Source organism: Marmota marmota, unplaced genomic scaffold (assembly GCF_001458135.2).
Source record: "Marmota marmota marmota unplaced genomic scaffold, marMar, whole genome shotgun sequence".
Classification (NCBI taxonomy): domain Eukaryota; kingdom Metazoa; phylum Chordata; class Mammalia; order Rodentia; family Sciuridae; genus Marmota; species Marmota marmota.
The window spans coordinates 9,696,193-9,720,501 of NW_026000174.1; the positions used below are offsets into that span (position 1 = coordinate 9,696,193).

Here is a 24,309-nt window from a genome sequence, read left to right on the forward strand (position 1 = left end):
ATGTGAGCAGCCAAGGGACACCAGATAGTGAGAACCCATCCCCCATAGCTTGTCCTATATTCAATCAACAGTGCCTAGACTGAATCCTGCTCACATTATCTCTGAATCCTGAGCATCTCCAGTATCTTATGTTGATCAAAGAATGGTTTACAAACAAAAACTGGCATTTGGGGCTAACTTGAATCTTGAGGTTTAGGGAGATGTTGGTCAAAGGCTACAGAGTTTCAGTTAGGAATAAGTTTATATGATCTCTTGCACATAGTGACTACAGTCATTCAGGCTGAGTATCCCTTATCTGAAGTGCTCAGGGACATAAAATTGGAGTTTTTAAGATTTGGGAATGTTTGCATAGACTTTGCAGGTGGAGCATCTCTAATCAAAAAATCTGAAATTGGAAATGTTTCAAAAATCTGGCATTATGCTCAAAAGTTGGATTTCAAAGCATTTTAGATTTTTAGATTAGGGATCTTCAAACTATACTAACATATACTTTAAAACTGCTATCATCCCAGCAACTCCAAAGACTCAGGCAGAAGGATCACAAGTTTGAGGCCAGGCTGAGCAACTGAACAAGATCCTGTCTCAAAGTAAAAAAAATAATAATAATAATTAAAAGGGCTGGGGGTGTAGCTCAGTGGTAGAGTGCCCCTGGGTCTAATCCCTGTACCAAAAAAAAAAAAAAAAAGTAAAAACTTGAGATTTTGCTCCAACTTCTTTGTGACCCCATGAAGTGCTGCCTCCAGATCCTTATTCCACTGAAGCTCCTTTTCTCAAAGCCCTGAAATGCTCTGGGAGAAAAACAGGGCAGCTAGTTACCCACCTCCTTCTTATGGTGGAAAGAAAGGACTCAGTTTCAGAATTTTCCTTCTTCCTCTTGAGCCCTTGCTGGCACATCTCCAAGGGGCTCTGGTCCACTCTAGTCCTGCATGGAGCCTAGCACTCAGGGAATCTCCCCTTCTGCTGCATATTTTTTTATTGATTTTTTTAAATGCACAACAGCAGAATGCATTACAATTCTTATTACACATATAGAACACAATTTTTCATATCTTTGTGTATAAAGTATATTCATGCCAATTTATGCCTTTATACATGTACTTTTTTTTCCCTCATATTATGCTCCTCCAGCCCCTGGGCAGTTTTGCCTGGCCGGGTCAGCACTGAGGCAAGTCCTGTTGTTGGGGTCTGGCTATGAAATCTGAGGAGAGTGGAAGAGCCCAGAGACAGCCCCACTGGGTGGGGAGGGTTTTGTTTCTGGGAAGTCCACAGAGAGGGTCTGCAGGTGCTTCTACACCAGAACCCCCAGAGCGGAAGCAGTCTGCATTAGAGCAGCAAGAGCCAGCCAGAGGCCATTTCACCCTACAGGCTCCCCGCTCCCAATGCAGGAGCCTAGGAATTGCTAGGTCAGGGTAAGCCCTAGGTCATAGATGACGGCCTAGACCAGTTAGTCTGAAAAAGAGTCTCCACCTGAGCTGTGTGAGACCAAAATCCAGATTAGGATCTGGCAAGTGACAGGTCAGGGTCAGATAGGAACTTCATCCTCTTAAAGAGCTAGATGCAGCAGAGTTCCAAATGTCCATTCATCTACCCATGCCTGAGAACTCAGATATTTCTCAGGTGGCCTGTGTGTTTCTGGGACAAGAGAAAGGCAGATCGGGGATATCATCTTGGCAATGCCACCTTCCGCTGGCTCCCAACCAACCCTGTGAGAGTGCCAGTGACCTTAGTCCCTGAGGAGCTTCTCCACTACAGCAGGGAACCACCCACACCCTTTCGCTACCTTCCCACCAAGGCCTGGACTGAGCCAGTGGCCCTGCCTCTGCCCACCCCACTATGCACCGAACCAAAGCACCAAATTGAAGGACAGAGCAAGGCCTATACAGAGAAAATGGGTCCTATATAGGGGACAGGAAGTCTCAGTTCAATGACTGGCCTGAGATGTGGCATTGGGTGAGTTCCATCCTTTCTCTGGACCTCAGTTTTCTAATATGTAGAATGGTTAAATGAAATAAATATTTTCTTTTTTCTTGGTACTGGGGATTGAACTCAGACGCACTTAACCACTGAGCCACACCCCCAGCCCATTTTTGTATTTTATTTAGAGACCTGGTCTCACTGAGTTGCTTAGTGCCTTGCTAAGTTGTTAAGACTGCCTTTGAATTCCTGATCTTCCTGCCTCAACCTCCTGAGCCACTGGGATGACAGGCATGTGCCACCATGCCCAGCTTAAATCAGTATCTTCTGTGTTCTGAAAATATTGATAGTTTTTAGGTTGGGAGGGAGAAATATTCCATAGTCAAGCAATGAGGAACCACTTGGTTAAACCAGTATGTCTACTCCAGGACTTCTCAGAACCATGAAGATGGTAGTATGCCAATTAATGGATAAATTAACAGAGGGATATATGCAGCATTCCCCAGATTGTTGACCTCAGAATCCTTTATTCTCAGAGTATCTGATGGGATCAAGTGTTTTAATAGATAGCTTTTGGTAGCAATTGAGCTGAGTGATCTGCAAGCCCTTCTAGATCTAGGATTCTGATTTAAGTACTTAAATACATAAGACGAAGATGTGCACAAGATGAAGAAACAGTAACATTGGTTATTATTCCATTACTATTAGCATTAGCATTAATAGTTGTGGCTGATGATCAGAACCCAAGCACGGCACTAAACACATTAGCTGTATGATCTCATTTGCTCCACCTACAACACTCTGAAGTCGATTTTATTATTCCCATTGCACAGAAAAAGGAAACTACATCCCAAAGAACCTAAGAAATCTCATCAGTCACATAGCTAGCAAGATGGGAATGGATTCAGGCCTGTGTGACTCTAAAACTTTGAGTCCTTTAGCCCTAGTTATTCTAGTGAATTCTCTCAGTGGCAAAATACTCAAGTTGTCTGTTCTTTTGAAGGCTTCCTGCCATGATGACAAATGATCATTTCCCATAAAGTCATGACAGAGTGAAGCACGCACCGCCCACATTATTGTATATTCCCTCAGAGCTGAATTACAGCTGAATTAAGCCTCTGTTGGGTGATAATGACATATCCAATGAGCCTGAAGAGTTTCAGCCTTTGATAGTGGAGACAAGGAGATGGCTGCCTGCTCTCCAGGACACGTTGCTCTCCGATTGTCCTTTTCCCCCTGGCTACAGAACTCTAAGCTCAACAACACTAGAGGATGAATGGGCAGGCAAAGGAAGAGGAGTAGAATCTAACAAAGTGCTCCTGACCCTGCTTCTGTCTCAGGCCTGGACCTCTCAGACCCACACACTCCCGTGGTGCCCGTGTGCTCTCCACTTGCCTCAATTGGGAAGTGACATTAGGGTTTTATTATAGTCAGATCTAAATAATGACAGCAGTCATAAAAGTGGCTCATCTTTATTCACTGGTCAGGTTCACCGTGTTCTTGCTCCGCTGAGGAGGCAGAGAGACAGAGAGACGAAGGTTGTGCGCAGTATGCATGCCTTGTTGAGCAGGAGCCAGGCCCTATCAGGACAGTCTCAGTTCTTGCAGAACTCTCCATCCTTTCCCACCACCCTTCATCTCTTTTTTCTCCACCCATTCTCTCCTTCTCTCCATCCGACTTGGGTCTCACCATCAGAACAGGGCCCAATTCTGCTTGAACATGTTAGGCAACACCTCACAGGGTGGCCACTGCTCAGGAATCAAGGGAAGCCACAATCTCTGCGGAGGGCTTTCAGCTGCACGTGTTCAGTTGCCTTTCATCCTCTTGATAATGCAGATAATTCCCCTTTTGCTACAAGGGGAAACTGAGGTTGAAAACGTCAACTGAAATGACGACCAGCAAGTTAGCATGTTGGCAAGGCTTGGATTTGAGCTCCAGTCTCTCTGATCCTGTATTCTGAGTCCTTTGCTTGTCTCTATTTGAATCAATGAGAGGTTTTTGACTCTCAACTGAGGCCACCAAAGATGTGCAACCAAGTCCTCAGAGATCCTTGATATATAAATGTGAAATGCAAAGCATGTCCCAGCGACCTCCAGCCACAGCAGCATCGACTCTGCCTCCACACTGGGCCTTGCATTAGTCAGTCCTAATTGTCAACAGTATTGACAGCGGCACAGGCTTTTGCTGAGGTCACAGTGATACTGCCTACAACCACCATCGATAATAACTTTTATGGGGTCCATTTAAGCCAATTTCTGCCCCTGAAGGTTAATGTCAGCAGCTTTTATGTCACTACTTAATATCTAAAATAAATACAAAATTGACTGGGTAATGTAAACACAAATCTTCCTCCTCAGGGCCTTCAGGCAGAGCTAGTCCTCAGGCCCCTCCTGCCCTGTGGAACTGCAGGCTGGGGGCAGTGAGGAGGAGCCACATGTCAGGCACACAGTCAGCATTCAACCAATGTTTTTTAGAAGGCACAGGCTGTAGTTCAAAGTTTATTCCCAGCCACAGGGTCAGGATGACAGTGTTTCTTTTGTGGATTCATTCTGTAATTTGTTTCATAATTGTGCTGAGCTCCTCTGGCATGCCAGGCATGATTTTAGAATATAGAAACCAGCTGAAAAGGGGAGTGGCTGGAAGTAGAACCACCTGTGACTCTTTTCTATGATCAAGGTGTCACAGATTGGAAGGAACACCAGTGTACAGTCCAGTGACCTCAAATCCTGGTTGTGCCAGGTTCTAGCAACGAGACCTTGAGCAAATCACTTAACCTCTCTAAGCCTCAGTTTCCTCATTTACAAAAACAATATTCCAGTGGTTACCAGGGGCTGTAAGGAAGGGTAATTAGGAGTGATTATTTAGTGGGCACAGAGTTCCAGTTTGAAGAGAATGAGAAAGTTCTGGAGATGAATAGTGTTAGTGATTGCACAACAGTGTAAATACACGAATGCTACTGAATTATGCACTTAAAAGTCGCTAAGCTTTGTCTATATTTTATCACAATAATTAAAAAATACAAAGCTGCATGCTGTCTTCCTTCCTTGAGGTGTTGCTGTGAGCCTATACAACGCTGGTGGAGCGTCTGGTCTGTGTCGATCCTTAATTCCTGCTAGCTATTAATGTTAATTATTTAAAGAGCTGTGGGATGACAGTACAGGAGCCATTTATTTTGCCCTGAGGGCGCAAAGGCTCATTCCTTCACTCCACTCCTGTTATGCACATGGGTCTGAAGGCTTGGTGGGTCTCAATGAGCATAAGGGGTCCCAAGAGGAATTCCCAGGAGAGGCCACTGCATGAGCCAAGGTTTGGAGGCATGAAGAGGTGTTATGAGTCTGGGGAAGAGTGAAAATGTGCTCCTCTCTGCATTAATCCCAGAAGCAAATTGAGATACTTACTTAGAAAAGAAACAGTGAGAGAGAATCACAGTTAACCCCCCAAATTATCAAGCAGCCTGGTGTCAAAAGGGAAATTATTAGTTAACCTAATTACGAAGCCAAATTGCATATTCAGAGCCATAGATTAGGTAAGCATCTCCAAAGCACAAGGAGAAAGGAGCTCATTACCTATTTCACTCCATTTATCCTCTGCCCTCCCTGTCCCGGTACCCATGAGACTTGGTTTTAAAAAAAATATGTAATAAAATCTATCACTAAGATCCAAAATGATCAGAGTACTGCAGCAACCCTACCCATTGTCAAGGGAACACCATCTTCTAGAGCAGGAAGCTCGGCCCCATCAGCTGTCCTAGGGGTTGAACCCCACATTTGACTACTGTTCTGGTTTGGGAGCCAGACAACAGCTCAGGAATTCATACCTTTTCTTAGGATGCTGAAATTTAGAGATGGTGGGTAGTTGGGTGACTTGTTGAAGGAGGTACAACTAGTAAATAGTAGAGCTGAGATTTGAGCCCAGATCAGTCCCACTCTGATACCCATTTTGTACTACTTTGTAGAGACCGATTTTTATTATTTCAATGCATAAAATATACAAGGTCTAGGAAATATATTGAAAATATCTAGGAATATTCTGGCTGAATCCGGAACATAAATTTATTTGTCAATGTAAGAAATTTCTGGAAAAGAAACTGAATCCACAATCTGTCAGAGCTGATAAGGACCTTGAATTCTAACAAGCGACTCTCAAACTGTGACATGCTAGGAAAAAGACATTTAAAGTCAGCATCATAGAGGCCTAAAAATCCAACCATGAGATGTCTAGGTTTCAGAGAAGAAGTGCTGGTCCATATATTTTGAGGGATTGAAAGGACTTTACAGTAAAGAGAGGGAAAAAAGGGTCTTCTGTGTGGATGAACAGAAGAGGTGGCTTGTGAGGCTGGAACTTAAGCATGTGAAATGGGGACCGTGGAGGCAGGATGTGCTAGGAGGTAAGGTTGACACGTCAGGTGCCTTGTCTGTGGTTACACAATTGTTCTTGAGCACTTGCTATGAGCCAGGTACTGTTTGAAATCTTGTGGTTTCAGCAATGATCAAAACTGTCCACTCTTGTGGGAATTGCATTCTAGAGGGGAGACTGATGATAAACAAATTTTAAAAACAAATTTTAAAACTTAAATTATATAGGATGTCTCAAGATGATAAGTGTTATGGAAAGGGAAGAGTGAATCCCAGCCTAGGAGCATTTGCAAATTTAAATATGGTGGTCAGAGAAAGCTTCATGGAGAAGGTGGTGTTTGAGCAAAATCTCACAGTAGGTGAGGGAGTGAGTTGGGAGGATATCTGGAAGAACAGCAAAGCTGGTGGAGGAAAGGGCAGGTACAAGGACCTCAGGCAGAGCATGTGTGGCTTGTTTGGACAGCAGCCAGGAGGCCAGTGTGGCTGGAGTAGTGGAAAAGGCCTTTTGATGACTTGGGGTTTGAATGTGTGCAGGCCATTATAGGTGACACCAAAAGAGGGTTCTGAGCTGAGGAGGGACAAGGCCTGATTAATGCTGAACAGGATCATTCCGGATGCTGTGTTGAGAGTAGACTGTAATGGGAAAATGTCAGAGGCTATTGCAGTAATCTAGAAAAGAGGCAATGGGGGTTTAGGCACGGACGAGCCATGGCGGCAGCAAGGGTGGCATCTGTACCAGAGCTTCTCTTCCCTGCTCAACCCCAGGATCTTTCTAGCACTAAGGATGACCTCTAGACTCTTAGATTCTATGACCAAAATGAGCTCCTAGGTCCTTTCAGGGGAGGGGGCTCACATCCAATCCTTCTCCTAGCCTCACAGTTACTTTAGCATAGTTGCAGGGTCCTATAGCTGCTGCCTCTCCCATGCTCTCTCTCAAGTTCAAGGCTTTGATCATGAATTGCATTCCCAGCTGTTTCTTATACCACACTCTTTCCTGCTCTTATCATCTTGGTTTCTGACCTTGTGGCTGACTCCCATCCACCCAGAGCCTTTCCTTCTCTTCCACATGAGACTCACGGTACTGTCTTGTTTTGGTATCATCTTGGCTTCCCTTTAGCTGTAATTGCAGCCCTTCCTTCTACTTGGTTGCCTCAGACTGCCTTAGTGAAGTTTAACCTTGTTCTGCCTCTCCAAAACACCTCAGTGGGAATTGCCTGTGATCTGGGAGCCAGTACCTGACAGGCATGGACATTGCCCTTCTTAGAAGTTTCTTCTCAAAGGACTTTAAGAAGTTCTGGCCCAGATCAAATGCCCGTCACATCCACTGCATACTGGCGAGTTCTGTAAGCAATACTGATCCAACTGCAGCCTGCTTCTGAACTGGGAGAGGAGGAAAAGAGAGATAGGGCAATCCAAAGCCATGCTAAATTAAGATAGATTGCATTCTCAAAACTCCGTTAAGACCCGCTGAGTGTGCAGAGAGGTGCAGCAAACAAGAATTTTGCTTTTAATTTGAGCCAACATGACTTTCAATTCCAGTGGAAGCAACGATGTGCACAATGACAAAATTCTTACCGAAAGACATTTGAGAGGCATTTTTTCCCCATCAGTAAGCTCAGCTTTGTTCCAGAGAGAGTCTATTTCAACTTTAGCTAACTCAGTATCATTTGGGGGAAGAAAGAGAATAACCAAGGGTGGGAGAAGAGCTTCCTGCCCACAGGAGCTAGTTCCAGTGCAGTTGTGTGGCATCCAGAGATGAATTCCCTTTCAACTGTAAGCTGTCACCAATCTGAGTATGTCCCTGAACCAGTCACTTTTCTCTGAGAATTAGTCACCCCATCAGCAAAATAGGGTCATTGGGATCTCAAGGAGTGAGGCAATTTGGAAGGAGAATGGACTTGGGGTTTACACTCAATCCCAGCTCAGTCACATAGCAACTAGATGATTTTTGTAAAGATTACTGAATCTCACTATTCAGTGTTCTCATCTGCATATAGGAATAAATGCCAAATCCTGTGTAATAGGAATGAGAATGACAGGTGATTATATACATGAACGAACCCTGACAGTGTTTTCCAAACTGTAGGTTATAACCAATCATGAAATAAACTTTGTGACTCAGCACCATTGTTTAAAATAATAAATAAAAATAATCATAATAAAGATAATAGAAGCAGGACTTTGTACATGGTATTGTTTGGTGGAATTTTTATTTCAGTTACACTTTGCATGCATTATATGTGCCAGATCTTCATGTAAAATGAATTTTTTATGATAGATTTCATTTTTAAAAAGATTAAAAGATGGTACATACCTAACATGTAGCTGGATTTCATAAATGTTAACTCCCTTTCTTTAGTGACCTCTCAAATTTTTCATGATTAATGCTGTGATAATTTTGACCCCAAACTGTCAGCCTTCTATTTCTAGAGCCCCTTGTGGAGAATGAGTATATCATCTGAGCAGGGCCTTATGGTTCCATGGAAAGAAGATGGATTCTGGGATCAGATAGACTGGCCCAAGGCCCCAGGAATAGCATAATGATACTGCTAGAATGCCTGGTTTGTCAAACCTAGCCATCTCTCCTCTGCCCCCTCCCAGCTCTCTTCTTCACAAATGACCATGGGTGATTAATAAACCCTAGGGTAGCTGTGGGCTGAGGACAGCAACTAAAGCATGCCCAAGTAGGAAGAGCTGCCTTGGGGGAGGAGGGGGGTCCCAGGACTGGATGAGTCAAAGCCGGACTCACTTGGCACAAAGGCAATGAGGGCAGGTACATGTGAGCACCACGTGAAGCTAGCATGCCAAATGAAATTTGGCTCCTGCCAAGTCCTGGATGAATCCTTACCACAATTTTAATGTCACACTAATCAACCCAGGAAGAAGAACCACCACATAGAAATGGCTTTTTCTTTAACTTTAGGATGAAGCATGTGGGGCAAAGTGTTAAGAGCAGTTCTGGAGGTCTGTGGGTCTGACACTTGAAGATGGCATGAGGAGAGTGGCCGTGATTACCCATGGGATCCCTGAAGCAGGTTCAGTGCAAACCTACAAAGAGCTCTTTAAGGAAGAGCTCATAGACAAGACCAGATCCTCCCCAGACTTCCCAAACCGATAAGCCCAGCTTCCTTTGATGAGGGGAAGCAGTCCTAGAGAATAAGAAAGGCATTTGATTAGCAGTCAGAGGACTGGGGTCTGATTCCTGGCAGGATGGACCATATGGGAAATTACAAAGTTTTACTATGGCTAAAACTTGAAGAGATGGGGCCAGAGAGGAAGACTGGGTCCCATCATGGCAGAAGATGGCTCTGAAATGCTAGCTGGAGTTCAGCCTTTCCTCTGAAAGTGATAAGAAACCCTGGAAACATTTTAAGCAGGGAAACAAATACCTTCCCTGCTTCAGGGGAGGATTGACATCTCAGGGGATCTTGCTCTTGAGAAGAGAAGACTTGCCATTAGCCTTGAGTTGTAAGCAGTTCAACAGAATAAAGCTGCAGATCTGGCTAGAGCCTATATTCAAAATGCATTTGCCCTGGACCATTAACTATATTTTATTAACTATAAACTTGATGATCTCAGGTCCTGCCTCTGCTAAATTTGGACTTCAGAGGTCCTTTAAAGGGTATCCCACTAATTGCCAGAGTTAGTTTATAAAGAGTTTGCTTGTATATACAATTTCTCTCTCTTGATAAACTTGCCCTGGTCTGGGTTTCCTAGAAAACAGAGCTTGAGGCAATGTAAGTGCTGATGCCTAATTTGGGAGGTACCATCTCAGAGCAGGGAGGGAGGGGAAGACGAGGAACAAGGCAAGGTGGTGTGTTCTTACAACAAACAGCCTGCAAAGAGACTTACCTGGTCTCTAAGCAGGTGTACCCCCTCCAGAGGTTCCTAGGCAGGCTGTACAAAAAAAAAAAAAAAAAACACCTATGTCTCCAGAATAGTCTCTGGGAGGAAGGCAAGACAAGCAGCTGATGGGCCCTGAGCATAACTCAGTGGGTCCAAGAGGATCAGCTGACTGCAGTGGCAGGTGGATGGATCAGTTGGCTGATGGCCCAGCAAATGGAGGCCCCAAGAGAATCTGAAAAGGTGAATAAATTGTGATTCATACCCCATTAATGGCATCTTTTTTTCTTCCTTCCTTCTTTTGCCAATCCTCTTGCCCCTTTCTCTATTTCCTCTTACTCACTCTACTTGTCAATAAGTATAATGATGCTATTCATTATACATTTGTAATATGCCAAACAGTTTGCATGCATTGTTTCATTTAATTACCATTATCAGCCTGTTAAACAGGATTTGTGATTCCCATTTTATAGATGATGCAATTGAGGTCTCAAAAGCTTAACTTGCCAACTAGAAAGTCACAGAGCTGATACCCACCCAAGACTGTCTAAATCCAAAGCTCTTACCACTGGACATACTGCCAAATGGAGGCAAAAATGCAATTTGAATGATTGTCAATATTTTAGCAGGTTCAGATGGTGATGATATGCCAGATCAGACCCTCTAAGAAAACAGTGGCTGACAGGCTTTGGAGCCAGACTGCCTGGGTTCAAACCCCAGTTCTTTTACTTGTGTGTTACCTTGTGTTATACAAGGCAAGTCTCATAATCTCACCAGGTGCTCCATTTCCTTATCTATAGAATGAGGGCAATTCTGTAAATTGCCCTCATTCTATAGATATATATAACACAGGATAATTGTAAAGATTAAATTAGTTAACAGAATTAAAGCTCTTAGACTAGTGCCTGATACATAGGAAGTGCTGCTTAAGTGTATGCTGGTGTTATTAATTGCACAGCACTTCATGATTCACAGGGTGTTTTCACATTTTGTTTAACATTTGCGAAAACCTTTGAGGGAGCCATCAGTCTCATCATTGTTTAGAAGGGCTTTTAGATCACACAGCTGGGGCATGGCAGAGATGGGACTGAACCCCCCTTTCTCTCTGCCTCCACACCCATGCATGGTTGCTCATCATGCCAACTGGCAGCTGGTCAGTTTGGCTCTTACCACCAGAGATGATTCCCAGTACCAGGGCCAAGTGTGTGAAGGCTCCAACAAGCCTGATTTTTCCCCAGGCCAGTTTCTCCCAGTCTGCTCTGTGAGAAAGAGCCTTCTTCTGGACGAAATACTTCCCTTCAAATAAATAGCCAAACCTTTTATGTTCCAAACATTGAAAAGGAATTTTCTCTCTACCCCCACTCCATGGCCTGGCTCCTAAATGAGTTTGTTGCCCTTAGTTTTGTAGTACCTTAACTACAAAATAAATTGCTTTCCCAAGTGCACCTCCAAGAAGGAAATAAGTGTATGGAACAAACGAGGTTCAAAGCGTGGTATAAACAAAGGGAAATTGTTTGCAGTTCCAGCTGCTGTAAAGATGGAAGAGGGAGGAGAGAAGAGCCATCTTGGGCATGAAGTGAGCTGTGGAAATGCAGAAGGAGGCTCTTGAAGCAGGAACCAAATGGGCAAAGGCAGAAGGTAGACAGCAATTAGGAGCAAGTCACCTCCAGGCATCCCTCACCTGGCAGCAACAGGAGAGAGACTGCTTATGCTTATGCCTTCTTTCTAGCTGCACCCACCGCCTTCCATCATTTACTACCTCAGCACAAGAGGTAGGAGGGCTGAAAGATAGATTTTATTTGAAGAAAATATTATGTCACTTTTTCCCCTGCTGGATTTAAAAAGGTCTTTAAAAGCCTGCCCCAGCAGCCTGGTCCTTATTATTCACATTTATGGAGAGCATAATAGCTCACAATACACTGTAATACCTGACATTTCATAAATTACTCCATCATCTCCTCCCTCCAGGGCACCTGAGTCCAGCCCTGACTCTCCACCCTGACTGTGGACCTTAGAACTTGGAGTCTATGTCAGGGCAGGCCCAAGGTTCAGTGGGTTCCAGAAGGACTCAGCATACCATAGAACTCACAACCAAAATTTATCCCAGCAAAGGGGAAAAGAACATGAAGCAAAGTTTGAAAGAAGCCAGACACAAGCTTCTCAGAGTCCCCTCTTCACAGAGTCATGCAGGAGGTGCATGATTCCTATAGAGTTATGAAGACACCTGCCCAGAGCTGTCTGCCAGGGAAGCTCAAGGGAAACCAGGGGCCAAAGTTTTCATCAGGACACATCACATAGATACTCTTGGACAGAAAGCTGGTGTTTAACATAAATTTGTTCTTTGTAGTCTGAGCATCATAAGTCATTCTGATCATTTAAGAAATAGGGAACTCGTTTAATAGCCAACTTCCCAGACACCAATTTGCAAGCGGACCTCTCTAAGGTCACGGTCTTAGGCCTATTATGTGAATTCTTTTGCATGCTGTTCTTGGATGTCCTCCTTATTTGGCTAGAATGGTCCAAGCAGCCCACCCAATGTGTACTTCTCATGACAATTTCGTAGTCCTTTGTTTACTCATTGTCCTTCATGCACTTCCTCTTAGAGAGTGATTGTCAACTACTTCTCTGAGAAATTGCCTGCTAGTGCTGGCAACTACAGTGAAGAGAAATTGCAATGATGCATCTTAGGTGGAAAAGTAAACTGTGTTCAAGTGAAATTCACGAAAGGACAGTGCTCCTAGGTCAATAGTGGCGTGGATGAATTTGGGACTATAGGGAGGGACGATGCAAGGCATGGTAAGTGATGCTGTGCTGCTATATTCAGCAGCATGAGCCAGGCAGAGGCTGTGGAGGGCGGGTGTTGTCTCTGCCTTAGAACTCACAGTGAGAAGTCGACAGCGGGTGCCTTGCTAAGCAGCCACCCTGTAAAGTAAAGTGTCAGTGCTGGAAACTACCCTGGGTAGCCAGCAGCCAGAGAACCACGGAAGAGCTGGAACAAGACCACAGAAGGAGGAAGTCCAAAGAATGGCCTCTCACCACTACTAGTCCCAGAACACAGTTAGGAGTTTCATGGCAAGAGTTAGCTTGGAGGTTGTGGGGCCAGGATGACTGCTTGATAGACAAAATGGGCTATAGAGAGAGCTATTCCTAGCGGTCAGATATGAGGAAAGTCTCAGGCATCTTTCTACCCTAAATCAGTCGCCCTGCTAGGCTAAGGTAACACCAAAGTCCTTATGAATGTTGTCCTTCCAATGACCTCTGGAAACCCACCTCTATGTAGATAAACAAAGATGGGTTTACTGGACTCTTTGCCACAAGGAAGAACGATCACCACAAAGAGCCATTGGGTGTCTCAGCAAAGGGTATTAGGGCAGACAGCATTTGACCTTGTGTTTGGTGATTTGGGGGGGTCTCAAATAAATGGACTGGATACTGTCAGATTACGGGGCCATTCTAGGCCTAGGTATCATAATGACTCTTATGTAGAAATCAGGAAGAATGATGTAAGATTAAAGTAGTAACTAGAAGATAGGTAGCCATCACTCATATTTGTCAGCATGGGGGCGGGGGTGGGGGTTGGTCATTTTGTCATTTGAACAATGGTCTTGGTTCTGTCTGAGTTGAGACATGACTCCAAAATGGCCTTGTCTGTGACCATATACATCACAACTCTGTGATATATATGGTCACAGAGTTGTCTGGAATTTTATATGACATTGTTCATTCAACAGGAGAATGCCACAGCCAGTCCCAGGGTGCCATGCCAGCTTCTGGCTGTCACAGACTGATTTTCCCTTCCTTATCCTGAACAAAGGATAGGACAATAGTAGTAGGTATGACAGCTTACTTCAAAGGCCTTCAGTGACCCAAGCCCATGATAACTGCCAGTGTCCAGAGAATAATAATGAAAATGACTCATTTAATAATAACTATGGTTATAATAATGAATTAAGTACTATTAAATAATCATTTGAGGGGCTGGGGCTGGGGCTCAGTGGTAGCGCACTTGCCTGGTATGTGTGAAGCACTGGGTTTGATTCTCAGCACCACGTATAAATAAATAAAAAGATAAAGATCTACCGACAACTAAAAAATGTTTTTTAAAAATCATTTGATAATATGTACTCAATAAATAATTGTTACGGATCAGGTACACACACACAATCTCATTTCATCCTCTCTCAATATCCCTGTGAGATTGTTATTTTCTTCTTTTGGCTCATAAGGAAGGAAATAGGGACTCGGACAAGGTAAGCACTTCCTCTAAAGCAACATTTCTAAGAAGTTGTAGAGGTTCAGTTTAAACACAGATATCTGCCTGACTCTAAAACCTACGCTCCCCACTGGACCAGCCTTCCTTGATATAAAGGTGCTTGTGGGCACTGAAAGAGATGGCTTGCTGAGCAGTATCAGTCCAAGGAGCATGACATCTCTGTGACAGATCTGAAGTGTGCTCATAGACAGGGAGTTTCCAGGACCACAAAACATCCCCTCCCACAGAAGCCCAGGCCCAGGCAGAGCATGGTGATTCCTAGTAGCTGTTGTCATAGCTCCAGCCAAGTGAGCTGTTCCTGGCATCCCCAGAGAGCAAGGGTGGGCTTGATTGAGTTTCTATTCCTGCACAGCTGGCCAATTAATATGAAAAAGAGCTGCCCATTATTGATTAACTTTGTATTCTACCAAAACGATGTCTTAATGAAACTCAGTATCTAGAGCTCAAAAGCTGGGGTAAAACCTTTTAAGTAGAAGTGATGGTTAACCTTACCGTTTCCTTCAGGGGTTCAGCATGATTTCATTGGGAGGGGAATTCAAAGACCTTTTAAAGTGTATCCCTTAGTCAGAAGCATTCATTTTCTTTCAGTGATCTCTTTGTAATTAATCTTAGAACTTTTTCACAGATCTATGCTGATCTGGGCAAAGCCATGGTTTATTTATCTAGCTCAGAGACTGCATATGAGAGTCCATAAATATGCAGATTAGAATGGGTTCTCAGTTCTGATGAATAATCATACCCATATTTCAGAATGCTAGACAAAGTTTCAGAAAGAAGACAAGAAACTAGTATTTATTGGTTGCTGTATTTCTTTCCTGGGGGTGACTTAAAACAATAGATATCTATCCTTATAGTTCTGGAGGGGAGAAGTCTGAAATCCCAGGGTGTGTTCTCTTTGAAATCAGTAGAGGAATCTTCCCTGCCTCTTCCTGGTCCCTGGGATTCTGGCTATCCCCGGCATTCCTCGGCTTGCAGCTGTGTCACTGAACTCTCTTCTTTGTTTCATGGTGTTCTGCCTGTGTGTCACTGTTCACTTGGCTGTCTTCCTATGAGGCCATTAGTCAAACTGGATTAGGGGTCCACCCCACTCCAGTATGACTTTGTCTTAACCAAGTTCATCTGCAATAAGCCCATTTCCAAATGAGATCACATTCTGAGGTATTGGTGGTTGAGTCTTCCACATAATTTTTTGAAGGGAAAACTATCTATCCTGTAATAGATGCCCACTAGCTGCTAGACACTATGAACTCCTACCATTTAGAAGCCAGACTCTTGAGTTTATAGCTTTTCAGTGCCCCGTGAACTATAACAGGAGAAAACATTTTGGTCTGAATGATGTGCAGGTCACCTCTTCATGCCAGACTCCAGGACTCCTGAGGCTGGGGCCCTTCCCTGCTCCCTCTGTGACTCACTTCATCTAACAGCCAAGCAAGCCAGCTCAGAGCACCTAATCCCAGGCCCCTTCTGAGTGAGTCAGCCCTTCCCTGGAGGCATGACACTACAGAGAAGATTCCTGCCTGAGACTACGTGGGTGACCCTGTGGCCTGAGCGCCAACAGCAGGGTGGTGAATGTATGAATGTGTTTGCATGACTATGTGCTGACCTAAGATGTGTCAGCATGGGAAAGCGTGCCTATATGCGATTGCCAATTGAATATAGGTCCACTTAATAGTGTGTGAGTGTGTGACATCATTGTCATTATGCTGGTATAGGAACAAAAGTGTGACTGTACATAGGAACAAGCGTATGTGAATTTGAATGTACATGAGGGTATTTGTGTGTGTTTGCACATGAGTGAAGGAGCAGGTGGGGATTTCTGCAAAATACTTGTTGTATTTTAGAATCTACCAACAAGCAAAGGTAAAGTCTTTCCTCCTATTAAGATGGAGAAGAAGGGTTGGGGGGGCTTTTCCTTTTTTTATGTTAAAAAATAAAAAAGGCATCATCCAGTTAGTATTTGTTAATTAGGAACAGGTCCCAGGGAAGCTGCTGCTATGGCAGCACCAATAAATCACTCATTAACTGTCCATGGCTGCCTGCCTCCAAGTCCACAGCTCTGCAGCTTGAGCTCAAGCTAGGGCCAGGCAGGGCCCTCCCCTGCAGACCTATCCTGGGGACACACCAGAGTGGAAAGAAAGGCCTGAGCCTCCATTCTCTGATTCATGAAAGAATAAATCCAAGTCCCTCTGCATTAAGCCCTCCCTGGTCCAGCCCCTTCTTGACCCCATTGGCAACATTTCTCACTGCTTGCCTGGTCTTGATGCCTTGATTTGGTTCCAGCTCTGGCATGTTCCTCAAAGTACCCTGATGGTGGCCTCCTTCAAAACATGTCTGTGACTGCTTCAACCTGGGCCTCCCACAGTGAGAAGCATGCTGAGGGTCTCATGAACCTTGACCTGTTTCAGCCAAATTTCACACCAAAGTCATAGACCCCTCAATGTTTTAAAGTATGGATTCTAACTAAAACCACCGTAGACTTGAGGAGTGGAGAAGGAAGTAATAGGTGCAGATTTAATAGATAGAGGGTTTCTCTTTGGGATAGGGAATTTTCTAGAACATTAATTCTAAATGTCACTGAATTGTACACTTGAAGATGGTTATAATGGTCCAGGCTGGTGGGATATGAACCTGAGTCTTCTACAAGCCATCCTGTTTCAGCAGCGAGGGCTTACTCCTGCTTCCAAGTCCTGCTCTCACAGACTAAATAAACATAGCACAGCTAGAGATTGAAGAAACAAGTGGATGGCAAAACAAACATGACTGAGGACAGAGCCTCTGCCTCCTTGGTCAAGGACCCTACCATCTCTCCATACAGTCCTGCTGCCTCCCAGGTGCCTGCTCACAGCACTCTCCACACAGCCCCCACAGTGACCCTTCCGGCCCCATTAGCAACATGCTCTCTGCTAGAAAATAGACAGGGTTTTTTAAAATATTTTACTTAGTTGTATATGGACTCAATACCTTTATTTTATTTATTTATTTTTATCTGGTGCTGAGGATTGAACCCAATGCCTCACACGTGCTAGGCAAGTACTCTACTACTGAGCCCCAGCCCCAACCCCAATAGACAGTTTTACTAGTCCCTGGACCTTCTTGTTCAAAAGTAGCTTCAGGAATCTCTGGCTTGAAAATGGTGTTCTTTCTTTCTTTTTTTTTCCTTTCTTTCTTTCCTTTTTTTTTTTTTTTTTTTTTTGCCAGTACTGGGAATTAAATACAGTAGCACTTTCCCATGAGCTACATCCCCAACCATTTTTAAAACTGAGTCTCACTGGAGTTTGGCTTTGAACTTGTGATCTTCCTGCCTCAGCCTCCTGTGTGACAAGAATGACATTCTCTTTTTTTTTTTTTTTTTTTTTTTTTTGCATACTAGGGATTGAACCCAGGGCTTGGTACATGCTGAGTAAGTTCTCTGCCACTAAGCTATATTGCCAGCCCAGTAATGGTATTCTTTATTTTGTTTGTTTGCTTTTAAAAATATATAGAATCAACCCCAAACTCATAGGGTCTGCTTTATAGCTTAATAGAAATGTGCTAAAAGAGTTCAGGATAGTTACTGAGTGTTTTCCCCACATGTGTAAAGATATTTGGTCTCATGAGGGCATTCTATAATCTGGATGGAGGTGTTATGAGAATTAGAAGCCTCTGGTTCAGGAAGCTCAGTACTCCATCACTGGGGCTAAGTCCAGACATAACCTTGGAAGCATGAAGTTCAAAGTCAGTAGGATTGTGACTGGTGGAAAACTGGCAAAACATGTCACCAGTGCCCTTCCTCCAGACACGAAGGTATACCCCAGGGCCTACATTCAGTTTTGGTTGTCATCAGTATAGACATACTTCAGAGAGAAGAATCAAAAGGTTAATCCTGCCTTTGGGTCTTTTTTTTTTTTTAATATTAGTTGTACATAGAATCAATAACTTTATTTTATTTATTTATTTTTATCTGATGCTGAGGATTAAACCCAGTGCCTCACAAATGGAGACAAGAATAACACTGTGGGGACAGGAGGGAAACAGGCTCTTTTCTTTTGGCTCCAAGTAGCTGTCATGTTTTGTTTTCTAGGCGTTGTCCATTCCCCCATTCCCACATTCATTCATCCATTAGACGTTTATGAAGAGCCTAATATTTCCAGGCCCTGTTTTAGTGATTATAGACAAGATATAGGAATAAGGAATAAGATTTCTTATAGGCAGTATATGTTAGTGGCTAAACTGACAATAAATGTATATGTTGCAGTTACAAATAGCCCTAACATCTAAGTGGTTTCACAGAGCTTATTTTTTTGTTATTCCAACATATTTTGCTCCACATAGTCTCTCAAGGACTCTGCATAGTAGGGACTCCACCATCTTATCTCTATACTACCTGCAGTGAATGGCCTTCTAAGCTGCTTCTTACAGCCCTAAGTCTGACTTACTCATAGGGCCACAACTAACTGCAAAGGAGCAGGAAAATGAGTTCCTCCCATGTGCCCAGAAACAGCAAAGAAGTAGCTATGGTGAGCACCTGAAGTCTCCACACAACCTGGATGAAAATGGCTAGGCAGTCACACCATTGAACACCTTCCCCAGAGGTGTTCCCAGCCAGTAGAAGGGACAAGTGCATAGACCCCATAGCTGAGCAAATTTAAAAGTGACTTGCAAAGAGGGAAGAGGAGTTGTGCTGTGAGATATGAGAGGAGGGAGGCATCACTGGAATCTTCCACGGTAAAGGGTTCTCTCAGGCTAACCAGAAACTATCACAGCATGTTCATGTGCACATGGGCTATGACTGCTGGAGCCCCATGGGGTGGCATGTGTGACAAGAGGTGAGTCTGTATAAGCAGAGCCTTGGGCACCGTCTATAGGAATTTGAGCCTTATTCTGCAGAGCAGAGGACGTCATTGAAAGCTTTCTAAGAAGGAACCTGATCCACAGGTTCACCCTGAGTTCCACCCTATGGATAAAAGTTAGAAATGAACAGTAACCTCCAGAATCAGAATAGTGATCATGCAGATTTGAGAGGTGCTTAGATGGAGGAACCAAAATAATAATAATAATAACAACAACAACAACAACAACCAAATGTAGGTAGACAGGGGAGAAGAAAATGGACACAGGCTCATGACCCAGTTTTTTATCAGTCTCAGATTATTTAGGATGCTCTAACAAAATACCTTAGACTGAGTAAATTATAAAGAACAGAAATGTATGGCTCATGGTTCTGAAGACTAGGAAGTCCAAAATCAAGGAAAGTGGTGAAGGCCCACTTTCTGGTTCACAGATGGGGCCTTCTCTTTGTGTCCTCACATGGTGGAAAGGGTGAACTAGTTCCCTTGAGCCTCTTTTGTATGAGCAATAATCCCATTCATAGGGCAGAGCCCTTGTGACCTAATCACCTCCTGAAGGCCTTACCACACGAGGGATAAGGTTTCAACATGTGAATTTTGAGGGAATACAAATCGACCAGTTGCCAGGGCAGCTATGTGGATGCAGCAAGGAAATGCTAGAGCATGATTTGGAGAAAGATAATAAGTGGAGTGTTAGACGTCGTTGAGCCTGAAGTACCTGTGGACACTTGAAATCAGAGTGTCCATGGAGCACTTGGATATTAGGACCTGATGCTTAGGAGAGTCTCCCTACCTTTCCCAAGTATCTAAGAAATTAGAAGTGTGGGGGTTACCTCTAGGGAAAACAGTGCTTTCCTCCAGGCATCTCAAATTGCACATCTATTGGTACCAGAATTGATTTTTAAATTGTATAGCAATCTGGGTGCTTTCAAAATGGAGTCATTTCCTGCTTATCACCTTCCTAAAATCTAGCCCCTTAGGCTAAAGGAAGTCACAGATCTCTGGGCTTCCCCATCCTCTATAGCAGGAGTAAGCAGTCGCTGTCATTGTGCAGACCCCTGAGTCCCCAGAGGAGCTGGCACTTATACATCTGTCCTGGCACCCAGGTGCTTAGTAAATGTTTCTCGAACAAACGAATGAATTAACTACAAACTAATCAAAACTGTTGGGTCCCTTGTGAGAACATAAATAGTACTTCCACTTTCCAGAAGCCTTTAATAAATTATAACTCAGCAAATTAAAATAAACATTTGTTTTAACTTCCACCAACCAAGTCTCTGGAGGATTGGACACCTTTTCATCTTCAAAGTGCTTTCAAAACAAGAACTTGCTTCCCCCAAGGCCCCTGTGTGGATGTTATAGACTATAAACAGATACAGAAATGTATTAACATTCAGTAGCAAAGGTGCCTCAGGCCAGTTTTAAAGAGTACCTTCTCCAGGAAAGAAAAGTAAATTGTTTCTTTGACTTCTTGAGTGTCTTCAGTGTGCCAAAAGTTGTGTCAAGGATTTTCAATATCTGTTCCATTATTCTCTCGATGGTTCTGTGAGATATTCTCTTTCCTGCTGTAGAGATAAGAAATCTGAGACTCAGAGAGATAAAGTGACTTGCTCAAGGACACATAGCAGATGAGAGGGGGAACCAAAATCCTCTCTTGAATTCTTCTAATGTCTCAATTCCTGCCCTTTACTTTGCATCATTGTTTCTGAACATCTGATCGGCCCCTGACCCACACTAGACATGTGTGGGGGCAAATCCTGGGCCCTATCTCAGGTTTATTGGATGAAACTGGACAGAGAAGCTTGGAAATCTGCATTTTAGATAAACCTCCCAGGTGCTTCATGTGTACACTGAGCTTTGATCACATACTTCATACCCATGGTGGGTTTCTAAAACTGAGAAAGATCTCTGTCTAGCAGGATGGAAATAAAAACAAAGGGGGAATAACTAGGCCCTGAACACCTCGTGCCTCACGTTGAGCTTGGCAGCTTTGGCTTCTGCAGACCGTGCGGCAGCATCTTCCTCCCCCGGCCTCTGCAGGCTGTGCTGGCCAAGATGGAAAGCTTCCTCTGTTCCTGCTTTGCATGGCAAGCTCGGGTGGATGTTTTCCCTCCACTCCATATGGATTTTGCAATTAACTCACTAGAAAAGTAAATCACAGGGTGCCTGGAATAATAAGTGCAGTGAACGCCAGGCTCAGCCAAGTAGACTGGGAGCGGATCCAGAACATGACTGAGGTTGCTGGGCCGGCGCAGGAAGAAGGCAGGAGGCCGGGGCTGGCAGCTCCTGGAGGCTGGACAAAGGCAAGAGATGAGGGAGGAGAGGGGACTAATGAGCGAGGTTCAGCATGTCTTGTGTACGTCTCGGTTTTCTGACCTCCGTCGCATCAATTCCACACAGCTGTCTTAAATCACACTATCACTCCCATTTTATAGAAAAAGAAACAGAGGTTCAGAGAGACAATGTTACTTCCCAACTTTCAGCTCCTCCAGGAAGTCTTCACTACTGTCTCCTGACCGACTCTCTCCTTTCTCTGAGCAACTAGAGGAGAGAGAATCCCTTATAAGCCTAAGGATAATTGGGAGACCATGACAGCTGGCCTCAGGAAACCTGGTTCTTCCTCTATAAAAAGGGATGACTTTTGCTGGTGTTAGGGCTAGTTTTGGGTATTTGATTTTGATATCTTATGTGGGAACACTTCAGATCCTGCCTGACACATAGTAGGCACTTGATGTCACTTGCTTCCACATCGCTCACCTAGACCATTTCCTGCCACAGAATAGGTGACAATCCTTCAGAGAGACACCACCTCTGGTTACACAAGGAATGGCGGAGCACCCAAGCTAGCACACGGAATGGGGCCTCAAGAAGGTTGCGGTGGAGTGGGAGATAAAGGGACTGGCGTGGCTATCAAGAGCAGGTGCCAGTGTCCTGGTCTTAGAGAATGGAACTAGCCCGATTTTCTGCATTCAAGGCTGATCGTAGGCCTCAAACTGGCCCCTTTTCAAAGAGGCCAAGGACACTGCATATATTTTCATTCTGCTTTTCTGAGCATCAGTCCTGTTTCCAGTTTTAATGTCTGAAAGAACAAATCTGATTGGCTGAACGCTTCTTTCCTTGTCAAGCCATTTGTAGGTGGAGCTGGGCAGGGCAGAGTCACATGACAGATGGCATGTACCCTAGGCTGCCCCCCCAGCAGAAGCCTGGGCCAAAATGCCCCCTTCCAAAGGGACCCTGAGCAGATATGCACAGATGGTCTCTGTTCTGGCTGGCCCCCATTTAGGTTTTGCACTCCAAGAAGAAAGATTTTTGTCTTGTCTAATTTTTTTGGTCCCCTCATGTGGCCTGTACTCAGTCCTCGGGAAAGGCCCCTCAGGGTTGGGAGCAGGAGGACAAAGGGAGTAGAGAGACAAGAGGTTCTGTTGCTTGAGCTGGCTGTGGACTTTTTATAGAAAAGCCATAACTGAGGGTGCAGGGCCTATGTCTCCCTCTGACGAAGTCCTGTCCACCCACTGGTCAATGGGTTCTTTCCTGTGAAGCTCTGCTGGGCACAGTATGTAAGGCCATCATTCCTGTGACCACATCCAAATATGCTCAGTTCACAAGTCAAGAGAGCTTTTCTCTTTTTGCCTCCAAAGCCTAAAAATCAAACTGGCTTCTTTCTGCTTCTCACAGCTTCCTGAGCAATAAAGACTCGGAAATCTGAGCCAGGCTAATAGTGCTGCTGATGTATGAGCGATGTAGGGCAGGGATTCCTCTGTTTGGAGGCATTCACTCAGCCATCACCACAGCTCCAAGCCCTTTGGGGGGCTGTAAGCCAAATAAACGGGCATGGCTCAGCAGACACCCAGAGGGGATTCAAAATCATGTTGATTCTGAAGAGGATTTGATGGTTGTTTCTTTGCCTAGCTGGAAACCTGGGTGAAGAGGACTTAAAATGTAGGTACAATAGTTTCAGCTGAAAGGGTAGGGTCCCGTATCTTCTTCAATGGCACTGTCCACTAGAACTTCTGAAATGATAGAAATGTCCCATATCTACACTGTCTTATACAGTAGCCATTAGTCACATGTGGTTGTTGAGCACTTGAAATGTAACTAGTATAACAGAGGAAATAGATTTTTTTAATTTTAATTTAATCTTAAAATCTAAATTTAAAATAGTGGCTACCATATTGGATTGTGCCGCTCTAGAATCAAGGGACGCTTTTCAGCTCTTTGGGTAAGGAACACATGTTGTACCTCATATCCCCAGTGCCTAGTACATTGGCTACTATGAGTTCAACAATCAGCAAATGAAGGAAAGGAGTCAACATAGGTGGTAATTAGGTGGAGACCATGTCAGGTAGAAAATGAGCGAAGGTTTTAGAGTTGGTCATACCTGAAGGCAAAGTCTAGCTCTGACATTTATTTATCTCTGTATATGTGAGGATGTTACTAGCATCTCTAGGCCTTCTTCTATGAAATGTCTATAATGCCTATATTCTCAATAAAGGAACAATGCGTCAGCACATACAGAGTGGTTAATGCAGTGCCTGGCATATAATAAGCTCATTGATAAGTAATAGGTTCATAGAAAAGACCTAGAAACTAAAAATCAACCTTACTGACAACCAATGATATTCCCAGCAGAAACAATACTATAACAAGACATAGGCCAAACCTCTCTGAGACCATGTTCAGGACATAAACATGGCCAATACATGAACACAAAAGTAACTGAGCATCCACCTCTCTAACTGCCATTGCCCTTCTCTACCCGATTGCTGCTTCTTTACCTGTTGCAAACTCCAGCCCCACTTCATCCTCCTTCTCTAAAATACTTGTTCATCCACTTGCCCCCAGTTTTTGAAAGCGTAGAGTCCAGAGTTAGTCCTGATTCCCTGACTCTTTGGAATATTCAACATAAGCCCAGACCCTGTAAGGGTCCTGAGGTCTCTTTAAGGTGTATTCTCCCTTGCTTTAGCCAGTTAAATGCACTTAATTATTGTATAATTACAGATGTGATCCTGGTAGTCTTTGTGCAGTCAGAGGACACCATTAGATGTTTCAAACCCCACTTTTCCATTGTGACACCTGAGAGCAGAGCCATGGTGAGAAG

General features: G+C 44.0%; 1 protein-coding gene across 22 annotated transcripts in view; it reads left to right on the forward strand.

Annotated features, from left to right (window-relative positions):
* The window catches only part of Tenm4 (teneurin transmembrane protein 4), a 2,842,490-nt gene that overhangs the window by 2,469,446 nt on the left and 348,735 nt on the right, over positions 1-24,309 (forward strand). The window lies entirely within an intron of this gene.